Genomic DNA, 19526 nt, shown 5'->3' with positions numbered 1-19526 from the left:
AACTACCTCAGTCCTTGGCAGGATGAAGCACGTTGGGCAATAAGCCCCCTCCAGAACCAGTGGAGTATCACATCCACTACCTCAGTCCTTGGCAGGATGAAGCACTCTGGGCACAAGCCCCCTCCAGAACCAGTGGAGTATCACATCCACTACCTCAGTCCTTGGCAGGATGAAGCACTCTCGGCACAAAGCCCCCTCCAGAACTAGTGGAGTATCACATTCACTACCTCATTCCTTGGCAGGATGAAGCACACTGGGCACAAAGCCCCTTCTATAACCAGTGGAGAAAGGTATCCACTACCTTAGTCCTTGGCAATATGAAGCACTCTGGGCACCAAGCCCCCTGCAGAACCAGTGGAGATAGGCATTCATTACCTCAGTCCTTGGCAGGATGAAGTACTCTGGGCACCAAGCCCCCTCCAGAGCCAGTGGAGAAAGGCATCCACTACCTCAGTCCTTGGCAGGATGAATCACTCTGGGCACCAAGCCCCCTTCAGAACCAGTGGAGTATCACATCCACTACTTCAGTCCTTGGCAGGATGAAGCACTCTGGGCACCAAGCCCCCTCCAGAACCAGTGGAGTATCACTTCCACTACCTCAGTCCTTGGCAGGATGAAGCACTCTGGGCACAAAGGCCCCTCCAGAACCAGTGGAGAAAGGCATCCACTACCTCAGTCCTTGGCAGTATGAAGCACTCTGGACACCAAGCCCCCTCCAGAACCAGTGGAGAAAGGCATCCACTACCTCAGTCCTTGGCAGGATGAAGCACTCTGGGCAAAAAGCCCCCTCCAGAACTAGTGGAGAAAGGCATCCACTACCTCAGTCCTTGGCAGGATGAAGCACTCTGGGCAAAAAGCCCCCTCCAGAACCAGTGGAGTATCACATCCACTACCTCAGTCCTTCGCAGGATGAAGCACTCTGGGCACCAAGCTCCTTCCAGAACGAGTGGAGAAAGGCATCCACTACCTTAGTCCTTGGCAGGATGAAGCACTCTGGGCACAAAGCCCCCTCCAGAACCAGTGGAGTATCACATCCACTTCCTCAATCCTTAGCAGGATGAAGCACTCTGGGCACAAAGCCCCCTCCAGAACCAGTGGAGAAAGGCATTCACTACCACAGTCCTTGGCAAGATGAAGCACTCTGCGCACCAAGCCCCCTTCAGAACCAGTAGAGTATCACATCCACTACCTCATTCCTTGGCAGGATGAGGCACTCTGGGCACAAAGCCCCCTCCAGAACTAGTGGAGAAAGGCATCCACTACCTCAGTCATTGGCAGGATGAAGCACATTGGGCACAAAGACCCAAACAGAACCAGTGGAGTATCACATCCACTACCTCAGTCCTTGGCAGGATGAAGCACTCTGGGCACCAAGCCCCCTCCAGAACCAGTGGAGTATCACATCCACTACCTCAGTCCTTGGCAGGATGAAGCACTCTGGGCACAAAGCCCCCTCCAGAACCAGTGGAGTATCACATCCACTAGCTCATTCCTTGGCAGGATGCGGCACTCTGGGCACAAAGCCCCCTCCAGAACCAGTGGAGAAAGGCATCCACTACCTCAGTCATTGGCAGGATGAAGCACATTGGGCACAAAGACCCAAACAGAACCAGTGGAGTATCACATCCACTACCTCAGTCCTTGGCAGGATGAAGCACTCTGGGCACCAAGCCCCCCCCCCAGAACCAGAGGAGTATCACATCCACTACCTCAGTCCTTGGCAGGATGAAGCACTCTGGGTACCAAGCCCCCTCCAGAACCAGTGGAGTATCACATCCACTACCTCAGTCCTTGGCAGGATGAAGCACTCTGCGCACCAAGCCCCCTCCAGAACTATTGGAGTATCACATCCACTACCTCAGTCCTTGGATGATGAAGAACTCTGGGCACAAAGCCCCCTCCAGAACTAGTTGAGTATCAGATCCACTACCTCATTCCTTGGCAGGATGAAGCACTCTTGGCACAAAGAACCCTCTATAACCAGTGGAGAAAGGCATCAACTACCTCAGTCCTTGGCAGGATGAAGCACGTTGGGCAATAAGCCCCCTCCAGAACCAGTTTAGTATCACATCCACTACCTCAGTCCTTGGCAGGATGAAGCACTCTGGGCACAAGCCCCCTCCAGAACCAGTGGAGTATCACATCCACTACCTCAGTCCTTGGCAGGATGAAGCACTCTCGGCACAAAGCCCCCTCCAGAACTAGTGGAGTATCACATTCACTACCTCATTCCTTGGCAGGATGAAGCACACTGGGCACAAAGCCCCCTCTATAACCAGTGGAGAAAGGTATCCACTACCTTAGTCCTTGGCAATATGAAGCACTCTGGGCACCAAGCCCTCTGCAGAACCAGTGGAGATAGGCATTCATTACCTCAGTCCTTGGCAGGATGAAGTACTCTGGGCACCAAGCCCCCTCCAGAGCCAGTGGAGAAAGGCATCCACTACCTCAGTCCTTGGCAGGATGAATCACTCTGGGCACCAAGCCCCCTTCAGAACCAGTGGAGTATCACATCCACTACTTCAGTCCTTGGCAGGATGAAGCACTCTGGGCACCAAGCCCCCTCCAGAACCAGTGGAGTATCACATCCACTACCTCAGTCCTTGGCAGGATGAAGCACTCTGGGCACAAAGGCCCCTCCAGAACCAGTGGAGAAAGGCATCCACTACCTCAGTCCTTGGCAGTATGAAGCACTCTGGACACCAAGCCCCCTCCTGAACCAGTGGAGAAAGGCATCCACTACCTCAGTCCTTGGCAGGATGAAGCACTCTGGGCACCAAGCCCCCTCCAGAACTAGTGGAGTATCACATCCAGTACCTCAGTCCTTGGCAGGATGAAGCACTCTGGGCACAAAGCCCCCTCCAGCACCAGTGGAGAAAGGCATGCACTACCTCAGTCCTTGGCAGGATGAAGCACTCTGGGTACCAAGCCCCCTCCAGTACCAGTGGAGAAAGGCATCCACTACCTCTGTCCTTGGCAGGATGAATCACTCTGGGCACCAAGCCCCCTTCAGAACCAGTGGAGTATCACATCCATTACCTCAGTCCTTGGCAGGATGAAGCACTCTGGGCACAAAGCCCCCTCCAGAACCAGTGCAGTATCACATCCACTACCTCAGTCCTTTGCAGGATGAAGCACTCTGGGCACAAAGCCCCCTCCAGAACCAGTGGAGAAAGGCATCCACTACCTCAGTCCTTGGCAGGATGAAGCACTCTGGGCAAAAAGCCCCCTCCAGAACCAGTGGAGTATCACATCCACTACCTCAGTCCTTGGCAGGATGAAGCACTCTGGGCACCAAGCCCCCTCCAGAACCAGTGGAGAAAGGCATCCACTACCTTAGTCCTTTGCAGGATGAAGCACTCTGGGCACAAAGCCCCCTCCAGAACCAGTGGAGTATCACATCCCCTACCTCATTCCTTGGCAGGATGAAGCACTCTGGACACAAAGCCCCCTCCAGAACCAGTGGAGAAAGGCATCCACTACCTTAGTCCTTGGCAGGATGAAGCACTTTGGGCACCAAGCCCCCTCCAGAACCAGTGGAGAAAGGCATTCACTACCACAGTCCTTGGCAAGATGAAGCACTCTGCGCACCAACCCCCCTCCAGAACCAGTGGAATATCACATCCACTACCTCAGTCCTTGGCAGGATGAAGCACTCTGGGCACAAAGCCCCCTCCAGAACCAGTGGAGTATCACATCCACTACCTCAGTCCTTGGTAGGATGAAGCACTCTGGGCACAAAGCCCCCTCCAGAACCAGTGTAGAAAGGCATTCACTACCTCAGTCCTTGGCGGTATGAATCACTCTGGGCACCAAGCCCCCTCCAGAACCAGTGGAGAAAGGCATTCACTACCACAGTCCTTGGCAGGATGAAGCACTCTGCGCACCAACCCCCCTCCAGAACCAGTGGAATATCACATCCACTACCTCAGTCCTTGGCAGGATGAAGCACTCTGGGCACAAAGCCCCCTCCAGAACCAGTGGAGTATCACATCCACTACCTCAGTCCTTGGTAGGATGAAGCACTCTGGGCACAAAGCCCCCTCCAGAACCAGTGTAGAAAGGCATTCACTACCTCAGTCCTTGGCGGTATGAAGCACTCTGGGCACAAAGCCCCCTCCAGAATCAGTGGAGTATCACATCCACTACCTCAGTCCTTGGCAGGATGAAGCACTCTGGGCACAATGCCCCCTCCAGAATCAGTGGAGAAAGGCATCCACTTCCTCTGTCCTTGGCAGGATGAAGCACTCTGGGCACTAAGCCCGCTGCAGATCCAGTGGAGAAAGGCATCCACTACCTCAGGCCTTGGCAGGATGAAGCACTCTGGGCACCAAGCCCCCTCCAGAACCAGTGGAGTATCCCATCCACTACCTCAGTCCTTGGCAGGATGAAGCACTCTGGGCACAAAGCCCCCTCCAGAACCAGTGGAGAAAGGCATCCAGTACCTCAGTCCTTGGCAGGATGAAGCACTCTGGGCACTACGCCCCCTCCAGTACCAGTAGAGTATCACATCCACTACCTCAGTCCTTGGCAGGATGAAGCACTCTGGGCAAAAAGCCCCCTCCAGAACTAGTGGAGTATCACATCCACTACCTCAATCCTTGGCAGGATGAAGCACTCTGGGCACAAAGCCCCCTCCAGAACCAGTGGAGAAAGGTATCCACTACCTCAGTCCTTGGCAGGATGAGGCACTCTGGGCACCAAGCCCCCTCCAAAACCAGTGGAGTATCACATCCACTACCTCAGTCCTTGGCAGGATGAAGCACTCTGGGCACAACGCCCCCTCCAGAACCAGTGGAGAAAGGAATCCACTACCTCTGTCCTTGGCAGGATGAAGCACTCTGGGCACCAAGCCCCCTCCAGAACCAGTGGAGAAAGGCATCCACTACCTCAGTCCTTGGCAGGATGAAGCACTCTGGGCACCAAGCCCCCTCCAGAACTAGTGGAGTATCACATCCAGTACCTCAGTCCTTGGCAGGATGAAGCACTCTGGGCACAAAGCCCCCTCCAGCACCAGTGGCGAAAGGCATGCACTACCTCAGTCCTTGGCAGGATGAAGGACTCTAGGTACCAAGCCCCCTCCAGTACCAGTGGAGAAAGGCATCCCCTACCTCAGTCCTTGGCAGGATGAATCACTCTGGGCACCAAGCCCCCTTCAGAACCAGGGGAGTATCACATCCACTACCTCAGTCCTTGGCATGATGAAGCACTCTGGGCACAAAGCCCCCTCCAGAACCAGTGCAGTATCACATCCACTACCTCAGTCCTTGGCAGGATGAAGCACTCTGGGCACAAAGCCCCCTCCAGAACCAGTGGAGAAAGGCATCCATTACCTCAGTCCTTGGCAGGATGAAGCACTCTGGGCAAAAAGCCCCCTCCAGAACCAGTGGAGTATCACATCCACTACCTCAGTCCTTGGCAGGATGAAGCACTCTGGGCACCAATCCCCTTCCAGAACCAGTGGAGAAAGGCATCCACTACCTTAGTCCTTTGCAGGATGAAGCACTCTGGGCACAAAGCCCCCTCCAGAACCAGTGGAGTATCACATCCCCTAACTCATTCCTTGGCAGGATGAAGAACTCTGGACACAAAGCCCCCTCCAGAACCAGTGGAGAAAGGCATCCACTACCTTAGTCCTTGGCAGGATGAAGCACTTTGGGCACCAAGCCCCCTCCAGAACCAGTGGAGTATCACATCCACTACCTCAGTCCTTGGCAGGATGAAGCACTCTGGGCACCAAGCCCCCTCCAGAACTAGTGTAGTATCACATCCACTACCTTAGTCCTTTTGCAGGATGAAGCACTCTGGGCACAAAGCCCCCTCCAGAACCAGTGGAGAAAGGCATCCACTACCTCATTCATTGGCAGGATGAAGAACTGTGGGTACCAAGCCCCCTCCAGAACCAGTGGAGTATCACATCCACTACCTCAGTCCTTGGCAGGATTAAGCACTCTGGGCACCAAGCCCCCTCCAGAACCAGTGGAGAAAGGCATCCACTACCTCAGTCCTTGGCTGGATGAAGTACTCTGGGCACAAAAGACCCCTCCAGAACCACTGGAGAAAGGCATGCACTACCTCAGTCCTCGGCAGGATGAATCACTCTGGGCAAAAAGCCCCCTTCAGAACCAGTAGAGTATCACATCCACTACCTCTGTCCTTGGCAGGATGAAGCACTCTGGGCACCAAGCCCCCTCCAGAACCAGTGGAGAAAGGCATCCACTCCCTCAGTCCTTCGCTGGATGAAGTACTCTGGGTACCAAGCCCTCTCCAGAACCAGTGGAGAAAGGCATCCACTACCTAAGTCCTTGGCAGGATGAAGCACTCTGGGCACCAAGCCCCCTCCAGAACTAGTGGAGAAAGGCATCCACTACCTCAGTCCTTGGCAGGATGAAGCACTCTGGGCAAAAAGCCCCCTCCAGAACCAGTGGAGTATCACATCCACTACCTCAGTCCTTGGCAGGATGAAGCACTCTGGGCACCAAGCCCCCTCCAGAACGAGTGGAGAAAGGCATCCACTACCTTAGTCCTTGGCAGGATGAAGCACTCTGGGCACAAAGCCCCTTCCAGAACCAGTGGAGTATCACATCCACTACCTCATTCCTTGGCAGGATGAAGCACTCTGGGCACAAAGCCCCCTCCAGAACCAGTGGAGAAAGGCATTCACTACCATAGTCCTTGGCAAGATGAAGCACTCTGCGCACCAAGCCCCCTCCAGAACCAGTGGAGTATCACATCCACTACCTCATTCCTTGGCAGGATGAGGCACTCTGGGCACAAAGCCCCCTCCAGAACTAGTGGAGAAAGGCATCCACTACCTCAGTCATTGGCAGGATGAAGCACATTGGGCACAAAGACCCAAACAGAACCAGTGGAGTATCACATCCACTACCTCAGTCCTTGGCAGGATGAAGCACTCTGGGCACCAAGCCCCCTCCAGAACCAGTGGAGTATCACGTCCACTACCTCAGTCCTTGGCAGGATGAAGCACTCTGGGCACAAAGCCCCCTCCAGAGCCAGTGGAGTATCACATCCACTATCTCATTCCTTGGCAGGATGAGGCACTCTGGGCACAAAGCCCCCTCCAGAACCAGTGGAGAAAGGCATCCACTACCTCAGTCATTGGCAGGATGAAGCACATTGGGCACAAAGACCCAAACAGAACCAGTGGAGTATCACATCCACTACCTCAGTCCTTGGCAGGATGAAGCACTCTGGGCACCAAGCCCCCTCCAGAACCAGAGGAGTATCACATCCACTACCTCAGTCCTTGGCAGGATGAAGCACTCTGGGTACCAAGCCCCCTCCAGAACCAGTGGAGTATCACATCCACTACCTCAGTCCTTGGCAGGATGAAGCACTCTGCGCACCAAGCCCCCTCCAGAACTATTGGAGTATCACATCCACTACCTCAGTCCTTGGAGGATGAAGCACTCTGGGCACAAAGCCCCCTCCAGAACTAGTTGAGTATCAGATCCACTACCTCATTCCTTGGCAGGATGAAGCACTCTTGGCACAAAGCCCCCTCTATAACCAGTGGAGAAAGGCATCAACTACCTCAGTCCTTGGCAGGATGAAGCACGTTGGGCACTAAGCCCCCTCCAGAACCAGTGGAGTATCATATCCACTACCTCAGTCCTTGGCAGGATGAAGCACTCTGGGCACAACCCCCCTCCAGAACCAGTGGAGTATCACATCCACTACCTCATTCCTTGGCAGGATGAAGCACTCTGGGCACAAAGCCCCCTCCAGAACCAGTGGAGAAAGGCATCCACTACCTTAGTCCTTGGCAGAATGAAGCACTCTGGGCAAAAAGCCCCCTCCAGAACCAGTGGAGTATCACATCCACTACCTCAGTCCTTGGCAGGATGAAGCACTCTGGGCACCAAGCCCCCTCCAGAACGAGTGGAGAAAGGCATCCACTACCTTAGTCCTTGGCATGATGAAGCACTCTGGGCACAATGCCCCCTCCAGAACCAGTGGAGTATCACATCCACTACCTCATTCCTTAGCAGGATGAAGCACTCTGGGCACAAAGCCCCCTCCAGAACCAGTGGAGAAAGGCATTCACTACTGTAGGAAAGTACCATCTTGCCTGGCATGTTACCCCCATTTTTCACTGTATATATGTTGTTTTAGTTGTATGTGTCACTGGGACCCTGGTGACCCAGGGCCCCAGTGCTCATAAGTGTGCCTGAATGTGTTACCTGTGTAGTGACTAACTGTCTCACTGAGGCTCTGCTAATCAGAACCTCAGTGGTTATGCTCTCTCATTTCTTTCCAAATTGTCACTAACAGGCTAGTGACCATTTTTACCAATTTACATTGGCTTACTGGAACACCCTAATAATCCCCTAGTATATGGTACTGAGGTACCCAGGGTATTGGGGTTCCAGGAGATCCCTATGGGCTGCAGCATTTCTTTTGCCACCCATAGGGAGCTCTGACAATTCTTACACAGGCCTGCCACTGCAGCCTGAGTGAAATAACGTCCACGTTATTTCACAGCCATTTTACACTGCACTTAAGTAACTTATAAGTCACCTATATGTCTAACCTTTACCTGGTAAAGGTTAGGTGCAAAGTTACTTAGTGTGAGGGCACCCTGGCACTAGCCAAGGTGCCCCCACATTGTTCAGAGCCAATTCACTGAACTTTGTGAGTGCGGGGACACCATTACACGCGTGCACTACATATAGGTCACTACCTATATGTAGCTTCACCATGGTAACTCCGAATATGGCCATGTAACATGTCTATGATCATGGAATTGCCCCCTCTATGCCATCCTGGCATTGTTGGTACAATTCCATGATCCCAGTGGTCTGTAGCACAGACCCTGGTACTGCCAGACTGCCCTTCCTGGGCTTTCTCTGCAGCTGCTGCTGCTGCCAACCCCTCAGACAGGCAGCTGCCCTCCTGGGGTCCAGCCAGGCCTGGCCCAGGATGGCAGAACAAAGAACTTCCTCTGAGAGAGGGTGTGACACCCTCTCCCTTTGGAAAATGGTGTGAAGGCAGGGGAGGAGTAGCCTCCCCCAGCCTCTGGAAATGCTTTGTTGGGCACAGATGTGCCCAATTCTGCATAAGCCAGTCTACACCGGTTCAGGGACCCCTTAGCCCCTGCTCTGGCGCGAAACTGGACAAAGGAAAGGGGAGTGACCACTCCCCTGACCTGCACCTCCCCTGGGAGGTGTCCAGAGCTCCTCCAGTGTGCTCCAGACCTCTGCCATCTTGGAAACAGAGGTGCTGCTGGCACACTGGACTGCTCTGAGTGGCCAGTGCCACCAGGTGACGTCAGAGACTCCTTGTGATAGGCTCCTTCAGGTGTTAGTAGCCTTTGCTCTCTCCTAGGTAGCCAAACCCTCTTTTCTGGCTATTTAGGGTCTCTGTCTCTGGGGAAACTTCAGATAACGAATGCATGAGCTCAGCCGAGTTCCTCTGCATCTCCCTCTTCACCTTCTGATAAGGAATCGACCGCTGACCGCGCTGGAAGCCTGCAAACCTGCAACATAGTAGCAAAGACGACTACTGCAACTCTGTAACGCTGATCCTGCCGCCTTCTCGACTGTTTTCCTGCTTGTGCATGCTGTGGGGGTAGTCTGCCTCCTCTCTGCACCAGAAGCTCCGAAGAAATCTCCCGTGGGTCGACGGAATCTTCCCCCTGCAACCGCAGGCACCAAAAAGCTGCATTACCGGTCCCTTGGGTCTCCTCTCAGCACGACGAGCGAGGTCCCTCGAATCCAGCGACACCGTCCAAGTGACCCCCACAGTCCAGTGACTCTTCAGCCCAAGTTTGGTGGAGGTAAGTCCTTGCCTCACCCCGCTGGGCTGCATTGCTGGGAACCGCGACTTTGCAAGCTACTCCGGCCCCTGTGCACTTCCGGCGGAAATCCTTCATGCACAGCCAAGCCTGGGTCCACGGCACTCTAACCTACATTGCACGACTTTCTAAGTTGGTCTCCGGCGACGTGGGACTCCTTTGTGCAACTTCGGCGAGCACCGTTTCATGCATCCTCGTAGTGCCTGTTTCTGGCACTTCTCCGGGTGCTACCTGCTTCAGTGAGGGCTCTTTATCTTGCTCGACGTCCCCTCTCTCTGCAGGTCCAATTTGCGACCTCCTGGTCCCTCCTGGGCCCCAGCAGCATCCAAAAACGCCAACCGCACGATTTGCGTGTAGCAAGGCTTGTTGGCGTCCATCCGGCGGAAAACACTTCTGCACGACTCTCCAAGGCGTGGGGGATCCATCCTCCAAAGGGGAAGTCTCTAGCCCTTGTCGTTCCTGCAGTATTCACAGTTCTTCAGCCTAGTAAGAGCTTCTTTGCACCAACCGCTGGCATTTCTTGGGCATCTGCCCATCTCTGAGCTGCTTCTGACTTTTGGACTTGGTCCCCTTGTTCCACAGGTACCCTCAGTCAGGAATCCATCGTTGTTGCATTGCTGATTTGTGTTTTCCTTGCATTTTCCCTCTAACACGACTATTTTGTCCTTAGGGGAACTTTGGTGCACATGCACTCACTTTTCAGGGTCTTGGGGAGGGTTATTTTGCTAACTCTCCCTATTTTCTAATAGTCCCAGCGACCCTCTACAAGGTCACATAGGTTTGGGGTCCATTCGTGGTTTGCATTCCTCTTCTGGAGTATATGGTTTGTGTTGCCCCTATCCCTATGGTTCCTCATTGCATCCTATTGTAACTATACATTGTTTGCACTGTTTTCTAAGACTATACTGCATATTTTTTGCTATTGTGTATATATATCTTGTGTATATTTCCTATCCTCTCACTGAGGGTACACTCTAAGATACTTTGGCATATTGTCATAAAAATAAAGTACCTTTATTTTTAGTATAACTGTGTATTGTGTTTTCTTATGATATTGTGCATATGACACTAAGTGGTACTGTAGTAGCTTCACACGTCTCCTAGTTCAGCCTAAGCTGCTCTGCTAAGCTACCATTATCTATCAGCCTAAGCTGCTAGACACCCTATACACTAATAAGGGATAACTGGGCCTGGTGCAAGGTGCAAGTACCCCTTGGTACTCACTACAAGCCAGTCCAGCCTCCTACATTGGTTGTGCAGCGGTGGGATAAGTGCTTTGAGACTGCTTACCACTCTTGTCATTGTACTTTTCATAAGAGAAAAATATACAAAACAAGGTCAGTGTATATACACATAGCCAAAAAGTTTTGCATTTCCTCTTTTCACTCTTTTCTAAGTGCTGAAAAGTACTTCTAAACTTTCAAAAAGTTCTTAAAAGTTTTAAAAGTTTTTTCTGTCTTTCCAAAAAGTTCTGAAAACTTTTTTCTCTTTGTCTATCACTTTAACTCTCTCTAAAAATGTCTGGCACAGGCCAAAAAGTTGAACTGTCCAAACTTGCATATGATCACCTTAGCTGGAAAGGAGCAAGGAGTCTCTGCATAGAGAGAGGTTTGAGTGTAGGGAAGAATCCTTCCTTGGAACTGTTAATTAATATGCTTAGAGTACAGGATAAGGCCATAAGTGCCCAATCTGTAGAAAAAGTAGCTAATGGTTCTCAATCTGATCCAGGGACTCCCCCAGGAAAAGGTTCAGGAAAGAAACTTCTCAGCCTGCCCATTACTAGACAGTCTAGCATAGTTGGTACAGAGGTTGAATCACATCATACTGATGATGTGCTCTCACATTATACTGGTAGCCAAGCTGTTAGGGTGCCTTCTGTAAGGAACAGGTCTCCTTCTGTTCATTCCCATCATACCTCTGTATCTAGAAATGTCCCTCCCACCCACCCTGATGACAGATTGTTAGAAAGGGAGCTCAATAGATTGAGAGTGGAGCAAACCAGACTGAAGCTCAAGAAGCAACAGCTGGATTTGGATAGACAGTCTTTAGAAATAGAGAGGGAAAGACAGAAGATGGGTTTAGATACCCATGGTGGCAGCAGCAGTATTCCCCATAGTCATCCTGCAAAAGAGCATGATTCCAGGAATCTGCACAAGATAGTTCCCCCTTATAAGGAGGGGGATGACATTAACAAGTGGTTTGCTGCACTTGAGAGGGCCTGTGCTGTACAGGATGTACCTCAAAAGCAGTGGGCTGCTATCCTATGGCTATCATTTACTGGAAAAGGTAGGGATAGGCTCCTTACTGTAAAAGAAAATGATGCTAACAATTTCCAAGTTCTTAAGAATGCACTCCTGGATGGTTATGGCTTAACCACTGAACAGTACAGGATAAAGTTCAGAGATACCAAAAATGAGTCTTCACAAGACTGGGTTGATTTCATTGACCAGGCAGTGAAGGCCTTGGAGGGGTGGTTACATGGCAGTAAAGTTACTGATTATGACAGCCTGTATAACTTGATCCTGAGAGAGCATATTCTTAATAATTGTGTGTCTGATTTGTTGCACCAGTACTTGCTGGACTCTGATCTGACCTCTCCCCAAGAATTGGGAAAGAAGGCAGACAAATGGGTCAGAACAAGAGTGAACAGAAAATTTCATACAGGGGGTGACAAAGATGCCAACAAAAAGAAGGATGGTAAGTCTTCTGACAAGGGTGGGGACAAATCTAAAAATGAGTCTTCATCAGGCCCACAAAAACACTCTGGTGGGGGTGGTGGGTCCAAATCCTCCTTTAATCAGAACAAGGAAAAGAAACCATGGTGCTATTTATGTAAGATAAAAGGCCATTGGACAACAGATCCCAGTTGTCCAAAGAAAGGCACCACAGCTCCTACCACTACAACCCCTACTGCTACACCTAGTGTCCCTATTAATAGCAGTGGTGGTGGGAGCAAACCTACTAATAGCCAATCCAAGGGAGTAGCTGGGCTCACTTTTGGTAATTTAGTTGGGGTTGGTCTGATTAGGGAGACCACAGAGGCTACTTTAGTCTCTGAAGGGGCTATTGATTTAGCCACTTTGGTTGCTTGCCCCCAAAACTTGGAGAAGTACAAGCAACTAACCCTAATAAATGGTGTTGAGGTCCAGGCCTACAGGGACACAGGTGCCAGTGTCACAATGGTGATTGAGAAACTGGTGCACCCTGAACAACACATACTTGGACACCAGTACCAAGTAACCGATGCTCACAACATAACACAAAGCCACCCCATGGCTGTTGTAAATCTCAACTGGGGGGGGGGTATCTGGTCCAAAGAAAGTTGTGGTAGCTTCAGATTTACCTGTAGACTGTCTATTAGGGAATGATTTGGAGACATCAGCTTGGTCAGATGTGGAGTTGGAGGCCCATGCAGCAATGCTGGACATTCCAGGGCATATTTTTGCTTTGACAAGGGCTCAGGCCAAAAAGCAAAAAGGACAGGGAAGCTTGGATCCTGGAACAATGGACCAAGTGCTCCCTAAAGCTAGGGCTAGTAGAAGCAAACCACTTCCTACTATCCCTCCCTCTACAGTGGATTCTACTTCTGAGGAAGAAGAATTCCCTCCCTGTGCAGAACCTACACCAGAGGAGCTGGAAGCAGACACTGCTGAGCTTTTGGGTGAAGGGGGGCCTGCCAGAGAGGAGCTGAGTGTGGCACAGCAAACCTGTCCCACATTAGAGGGTCTCAGACAGCAAGCTGTCAAACAGGCTAATGGGGATGTCAGTGACTCACACAGAGTTTACTGGGAGGACAACCTCTTGTACACTGAGCATAGGGATCCTAAACCTGGAGCTGCCAGGAGATTAGTGATTCCTCAGGAGTACAGAAAGTTCCTCCTAACACTGGCACATGACATTCCCTTAGCTGGGCACCTGGGTCAAATGAAAACGTGGGACAGATTGGTACCATTGTTTCATTGGCCTAGGATGTCTGAGGACACAAAAGAATTTTGTAAGTCCTGTGAAACCTGTCAAGCCAGTGGCAAGACAGGTGGCACTCCAAAGGCACCCCTTATCCCACTGCCTGTGGTTGGGGTTCCCTTTGAAAGGGTAGGGGTTGACATAGTTGGCCCCCTTGACCCTCCTACTGCTTCAGGCAATAGGTTTATCTTAGTGGTAGTGGACCATGCCACAAGATATCCTGAAGCTATTCCTTTAAGGACCACTACAGCTCCTGCAGTGGCAAAGGCCCTCCTGGGAATATTTTCCAGGGTGGGCTTCCCAAAGGAAGTAGTATCAGACAGAGGAAGCAATTTCATGTCTGCATACTTAAAGGCCATGTGGAAGGAGTGTGGTGTAACTTACAAGTTCACAACACCCTATCATCCACAAACAAATGGACTGGTGGAGAGATTTAATAAAACTCTCAAAGGCATGATTATGGGACTCCCTGAAAAACTCCGCAGGAGATGGGATATCCTTCTACCATGCCTCCTTTTTGCCTACAGGGAGGTACCCCAGAAAGGAGTGGGCTTCAGCCCCTTTGAACTTCTTTTTGGACACCCTGTTAGGGGTCCACTCACACTTGTAAAGGAGGGTTGGGAACAACCTTTAAAAGCTCCTAAGCAGGATATTGTGGATTATGTACTTGGCCTCAGATCAAGGATGGCTGAGTACATGAAAAAGGCCAGTAAAAACCTTCAGGCCAGCCAAGAGCTCCAGAAGCAATGGCATGATCAGAAGGCTGTTTTGGTTCAGTACCAACCAGGGCAGAAAGTGTGGGTCTTGGAGCCTGTGGCCCCAAGAGCACTCCAAGATAAATGGAGTGGACCCCACACAATTGTTGAAAAGAAGGGTGAAGTCACCTACTTGGTTGACTTAGGCACTGCCAGGAGTCCCCTTAGGGTGCTCCATGTCAACCGCCTGAAACCCTACTATGACAGGGCTGATCTCACCCTGCTCATGGCAACAGATGAGGGACAGGAAGAAGACAGTGATCCTCTACCTGATCTCTTCTCTTCCACAGAACAAGATGCTCTTGTGGAAGGTGTAGTTTTGGCTGATTGTCTTACTGCTGAGCAGAAAGATAATTGCATAAATCTCCTAGGACAATTTTCAGAACTCTTCTCCATTGTGCCAGGCACCACTTCTTGGTGAGAACACACTATAGATACTGGAGACAGTTTACCTGTCAAAAGTAAGATCTATAGGCAGCCTGACCATGTCAGGGACTGCATAAAGCAAGAAGTTCAGAAGATGTTGGAACTAGGAGTAGTTGAGCACTCTGACAGTCCATGGGCTTCTCCTGTGGTACTGGTACCAAAACCCAATTCTAAAGATGGAAAGAAGGAAATGAGGTTTTGTGTCGACTATAGAGGTCTCAACTTGGTAACCAAAACTGATGCTCACCCTATACCCAGGGCAGATGAGCTCATAGATACACTGGCATCTGCCAAGTATCTAAGCACTTTTGATTTGACTGCAGGGTATTGGCAGATCAAATTGTCAGAAGATGCTAAATCTAAGACTGCATTTTCTACCATTGGAGGACATTACCAGTTTACTGTAATGCCTTTTGGTCTGAAAAATGCACCTGCCACTTTTCAGAGGTTGGTGAACACAGTCCTGCAAGGGCTGGAAGCTTTCAGTGCAGCATATTTGGACGATATAGCTGTCTTTAGCTCCAGCTGGGATGATCACCTGGTCCACCTATGGAAAGTTTTGGAGGCCCTGCAAAAGGCAGGCCTCACTATCAAGGCTTCAAAGTGCCAGATAGGGCAGGGTAAGGTGGTTTATCTGGGACACCTTGTTGGTGGGGAACAGATTGCACCACTTCAGGGGAAAATCCAAACTATTATTGATTGGGTTCCCCCTACCACTCAGACTCAGGTGAGAGCCTTCCTAGGCCTCACTGGGTATTACAGGAGGTTCATTAAGAACTATGGCTCCATTGCAGCCCCTCTTAATGACCTCACATCCAAGAAAATGCCTAAAAAGGTATTATGGACAGCAAACTGTCAGAAAGCTTTTGAGGAGCTGAAGCAGGCCATGTGCTCTGCACCTGTCCTGAAAAGCCCTTGTTACTCTAAAAAATTCTATGTCCAAACTGATGCATCTGAATTAGGAGTAGGGGCAGTCCTATCACAACTTAATTCTGAGGGCCAGGATCAACCTGTTGCTTTTATTAGTAGAAGGTTGACCCCTAGAGAAAAGCGTTGGTCTGCCATTGAGAGGGAGGCCTTTGCTGTGGTCTGGGCTCTGAAGAAGTTGAGGCCATACCTGTTTGGCACTCACTTCATTGTTCAGACAGACCACAAACCTCTACTTTGGCTAAAACAAATGAAAGGTGAAAATCCTAAATTGTTGAGGTGGTCCATATCCCTACAGGGAATGGACTATACAGTGGAACATAGACCTGGGAGTAGCCACTCCAATGCAGATGGACTCTCCAGATATTTCCACTTAGACAATGAAGACTCATCAGGTAATGGCTAGTCTTATTGTCCTTCGTTTGGGGGGGGGGTTGTGTAGGAAAGTACCATCTTGCCTGGCATGTTACCCCCATTTTTCACTGTATATATGTTGTTTTAGTTGTATGTGTCACTGGGACCCTGGTAACCCAGGGCCCCAGTGCTCATAAGTGTGCCTGAATGTGTTACCTGTGTAGTGACTAACTGTCTCACTGAGGCTCTGCTAATCAGAACCTCAGTGGTTATGCTCTCTCATTTCTTTCCAAATTGTCACTAACAGGCTAGTGACCATTTTTACCAATTTACATTGGCTTACTGGAACACCCTTATAATCCCCTAGTATATGGTACTGAGGTACCCAGGGTATTGGGGTTCCAGGAGATCCCTATGGGCTGCAGCATTTCTTTTGCCACCCATAGGGAGCTCTGAATTTTCTTACACAGGCCTGCCACTGCAGCCTGAGTGAAATAACGTCCACGTTATTTCACAGCCATTTTACACTGCACTTAAGTAACTTATAAGTCACCTATATGTCTAACCTTTACCTGGTAAAGGTTAGGTGCAAAGTTACTTAGTGTGAGGGCACCCTGGCACTAGCCAAGGTGCCCCCACATTGTTCAGAGACAATTCACTGAACTTTGTGAGTGCGGGGACACCATTACACGTGTGCACTACATATAGGTCACTACCTATATGTAGCTTCACCATGGTAACTCTGAATATGGCCATGTAACATGTCTATGATCATGGAATTGCCCCCTCTATGCCATCCTGGCATTGTTGGTACAATTCCATGATCCCAGTGGTCTGTAGCACAGACCCTGGTACTGCCAGACTGCCCTTCCTGGGGTTTCTCTGCAGCTGCTGCTGCTGCCAACCCCTCAGACAGGCAGCTGCCCTCCTGGGGTCCAGCCAGGCCTGGCCCAGGATGGCAGAACAAAGAACTTCCTCTGAGAGAGGGTGTGACACCCTCTCCCTTTGGAAAATGGTGTGAAGGCAGGGGAGGAGTAGCCTCCCCCAGCCTCTGGAAATGCTTTGTTGGGCACAGATGTGCCCAATTCTGCATAAGCCAGTCTACACCGGTTCAGGGACCCCCTTAGCCCCTGCTCTGGCGCGAAACTGGACAAAGGAAAGGGGAGTGACCACTCCCCTGACCTGCACCTCCCCTGGGAGGTGTCCAGAGCTCCTCCAGTGTGCTCCAGACCTCTGCCATCTTGGAAACAGAGGTGCTGCTGGCACACTGGACTGCTCTGAGTGGCCAGTGCCACCAGGTGACGTCAGAGACTCCTTGTGATAGGCTCCTTCAGGTGTTAGTAGCCTTTCCTCTCTCCTAGGTAGCCAAACCCTCTTTTCTGTCTATTTAGGGTCTCTGTCTCTGGGGAAACTTCAGATAACGAATGCATGAGCTCAGCCGAGTTCCTCTGCATCTCCCTCTTCACCTTCTGATAAGGAATCGACCGCTGACCGCGCTGGAAGCCTGCAAACCTGCAACATAGTAGCAAAGACGACTACTGCAACTCTGTAACGCTGATCCTGCCGCCTTCTCGACTGTTTTCCTGCTTGTGCATGCTGTGGGGGTAGTCTGCCTCCTCTCTGCACCAGAAGCTCCGAAGAAATCTCCCGTGGGTCGACGGAATCTTCCCCCTGCAACCGCAGGCACCAAAAAGCTGCATTACCGGTCCCTTGGGTCTCCTCTCAGCACGACGAGCGAGGTCCCTCGAATCCAGCGACACCGTCCAAGTGACCCACACAGTCCAGTGACTCTTCAGCCCAAGTTTGGTGGAGGTAAGTCCTTGCCTCACCTCGCTGGGCTGCATTGCTGGGAACCGCGACTTTGCAAGCTACTCCGGCCCCTGTGCACTTCCGGCGGAAATCCTTCGTGCACAGCCAAGCCTGGGTCCACGGCACTCTAACCTACATTGCACGACTTTCTAAGTTGGTCTCCGGCGACGTGGGACTCCTTTGTGCAACTTCGGCGAGCACCGTTTCACGCATCCTCGTAGTGCCTGTTTCTGGCACTTCTCCGGGTGCTATCTGCTTCAGTGAGGGCTCTTTGTCTTGCTCGACGTCCCCTCTCTCTGCAGGTCCAATTTGCGACCTCCTGGTCCCTCCCGGGCCCCAGCAGCGTCCAAAACCGCCAACCGCATGATTTGCGTGTAGCAAGGCTTGTTGGCGTCCATCCGGCGGGAAAACACTTCTGCACGACTCTCCAAGGTGTGTGGGATACATCCTCCAAAGGGGAAGTCTCTAGCCCTTGTCGTTCCTGCAGTATTCACAGTTCTTAAGCCTAGTAAGAGCTTCTTTGCACCAACCGCTGGCATTTCTTGGGCATCTGCCCATCTCCGAGCTGCTTGTGACTTTTGGACTTGGTCCCCTTGTTCCACAGGTACCCTCAGTCAGGAATCCATCGTTGTTGCATTGCTGATTTGTGTTTTCCTTGCATTTTCCCTCTAACACGACTATTTTGTCCTTAGGGGAACTTTGGTGCACTTTGCACTCACTTTTCAGGGTCTTGGGGAGGGTTATTTTGCTAACTCTCACTATTTTCTAATAGTCCCAGCGACCCTCTACAAGGTCACATAGGTTTGGGGTCCATTCGTGGTTCGCATTCCACTTCTGGAGTATATGGTTTGTGTTGCCCCTATCCCTATGGTTCCTCATTGCATCCTATTGTAACTATACATTGTTTGCACTGTTTTCTAAGACTATACTGCATATTTTTTGCTATTGTGTATATATATCTTGTGTATATTTCCTATCCTCTCACTGAGGGTACACTCTAAGATACTTTGGCATATTGTCATAAAAATAAAGTACCTTTATTTTTAGTATAACTGTGTATTGTGTTTTCTTATGATATTGTGCATATGACACTAAGTGGTACTGTAGTAGCTTCACACGTCTCCTAGTTCAGCCTAAGCTGCTCTGCTAAGCTACCATTATCTATCAGCCTAAGCTGCTAGACAACCTATACACTAATAAGGGATAACTGGGCCTGGTGCAAGGTGCAAGTACCCCTTGGTACTCACTACAAGCCAGTCCAGCCTCCTACAACTACCACAGTCCTTGGCAAGATGAAACACTCTGCGCACCAAGCCCCCTCCAGAACCAGTGGAGTATCACATCCACTACCTCATTCCTTGGCAGGATGAGGCACTCTGGGCTCAAAGCCCCCTCCAGAACTAGTGGAGAAAGGCATCCACTACCTCAGTCATTGGCAGGATGAAGCACATTGGGCACAAAGACCCAAACAGAAC

The sequence above is a fragment of the Pleurodeles waltl genome, chromosome 1_1, assembly GCF_031143425.1.
Source record: "Pleurodeles waltl isolate 20211129_DDA chromosome 1_1, aPleWal1.hap1.20221129, whole genome shotgun sequence".
Lineage (NCBI taxonomy): Eukaryota > Metazoa > Chordata > Amphibia > Caudata > Salamandridae > Pleurodeles > Pleurodeles waltl.
The sequence above is the reverse complement of the archived record's forward strand: the minus strand, read 5'-3'. Positions refer to the sequence as shown.